The following is a 2,076-nucleotide window of genomic DNA, read 5'->3' on the forward strand; positions in this document are numbered from 1 at the left end:
AAAGCTCAAATGGTTACCTTTAGGATCCAGCTCACACTACTTGGTAAATAATCATGACATCCAGATCTGAATTGAGTTACTTCCACCAGCACACTGGCATGATTTTATTTTAAAACGTCTCAGCATACATCTCTTAAATTTTGTAACAGTTTACATAGTAAAGATGTGACTACAGAACAGCCAGGTCCTGGCCACCTTGAGGAAATTGTAATGCTATCCTGAAAAACATAGTTGAAGAGTGAATTGTTCACGTGCATATGGACAATCTCCAGGATAGTGTTAGGGAATGTGACAGAAAGGAAGATGGTGTGCAGATCTCCAAAGCCCACAGGGAGGGTCAGGAGGTCATTTGGAGATAGTAATAAGGAAAGTATTCATGGTCTCAACCTCAAAGGGAGAGAAGTTAGGTCAGGGGAAGTCTTGGGAGTCAGATGATGGCAGGCTCCTCCCCTGGGCCTGCGGCATGTGGTTGCTTCATGGAAAGTGCTCCCTCCTCTGCCCATGGCACAACTAGCTGATCTTGTGCTAGCCTGGCCATCTAGTTAATAGCCACACTGGACTCAATCACTGTTTTTGTTGGCAGGGTCGAGGGCTTGCCTGACAGCGTGTTTTGATGGAAAACTTTCCAGGTGCACATATAAAGGGAAGAACGTTTTCTGATTCTGGGGAAGAGAAGAAAACAACCCCCAGGGTTATGGCTTCTAAGGTGGTGAGAGAACTTTCCCTGGCTCTGTTTTGTCCAGGAAGTTTTCCTGCACATAAAGTGTGCATTCATAGAGTGGGAGACCAAGGCTGCTCAAACCTGTTTAGGCGGCAGAGCACCCAAAAGTCAGCTTCCTTTGCAGAAGATGATGAAACACTGGCATTTCTATTGCTCATTATATGAACCATGATTTAGCTCAGAATATATTGATGGATTTAGCATCCGGGTGGGCTAGACACTCCTATTTAATTAATTGTGCATACTGTTATACATGACAAAATCTCAGTCATAAGCATATTGGCTCATGGAGAAAACAAACTCTTGAGCTATTCAGGTTCCAGCTTCCAATTGTCTCCATGACATTCATTTCCAATATCCTTTTGCCAATAGGTTTGAGTGTTCTGCTAGTACTTGATAGTAGTCATCAAGTAAAAATGTTGGGGGGCGGAAACTTAAAATTGGCAAAGTACTAGTTATTACCTTTTTTTAAAAAAAAAGCAAATCAAAAAGAAAAAAAATCGTATTTGGGAGACTTTAAAGTCAGAAAGACCTGGATTTAAGTCAAGAATATTAGCTGTGGCCCTAACCGGTTTGGCTCAGTGGCTAGAGCGTCGGCCTGTGGACTCAAGGGTCCCAGGTTTGATTCCAGTCGAGGGCATGTACCTTGGTTGAGGGCACATACCCAGTGGGGGGTGTGCAGGAGGCAGCTGATTGGTGTTGCCCTCTCATCAATGTTTCTGACTCTCTGTCCCTCTCCCTTCCTCTCTGTAAAAAATCAATAAAAAAAATATTTTAAAAAAAAAGAATATTAGCTGTGCAGCGCTGGCTGGTGTTGCTCACTGGTCAGAGAGTCAACCCGCACACCAAATGGTCTCGGGTTTGATTCCTGGTCAGGGCACATACCTGGGTTGCAGGTTCGATCCCTGGCCTCGGTCGGGGCATGTGCAGGAGGCAAATGACCTATGTGTCTCTCTCACATCCATGTTTCTTTCTCTCCTCCTCCTCCCTCCCTCCTTTCTACTCTCTAAAAAAAAAAGTTCACACCTGCATGCAAGAGCAACCTGGAGAGACTTTGACAGCTCAGGTCAGCATAATACCTGCAGCTGCCACTCGCCTTTCCTATATCTTAGGAAGAAAAAAAAAAAAGTTCAGTGGAAAAAATATCCTTGTTTGAGGATTTTTAAAAAAACATTATCTATGTGACATTGGTCAAGTTACTATATTTCTTGGAAACTGCTTCCTCTTCTTAAGATAGATATAATACCTTCTTGGCAGGATTATTCTCAAGATTAGCATTAATGTCTGTAGATTAGCATTAATGTCTGTAAAGCCCTGGCACATAGTAGGAGCTTACTAAAGGACCGGAAGGGGTA

General features: G+C 43.3%; 1 non-coding gene across 1 annotated transcript; it reads left to right on the forward strand.

Moving 5' to 3' along the window:
- Positions 1 to 1,680: 1,680 nt before the first annotated feature.
- LOC111824931 lies at positions 1,681 to 1,830 on the forward strand. The gene has a single exon (XR_002828019.1). It is a non-coding gene; the product is annotated as a small nucleolar RNA SNORA44 (small nucleolar RNA).
- The last annotated feature ends 246 nt before the right edge of the window (positions 1,831 to 2,076 follow it).

This window comes from Myotis lucifugus, unplaced genomic scaffold (assembly GCF_000147115.1).
Source record: "Myotis lucifugus unplaced genomic scaffold, Myoluc2.0 scaffold_8, whole genome shotgun sequence".
NCBI lineage: Eukaryota > Metazoa > Chordata > Mammalia > Chiroptera > Vespertilionidae > Myotis > Myotis lucifugus.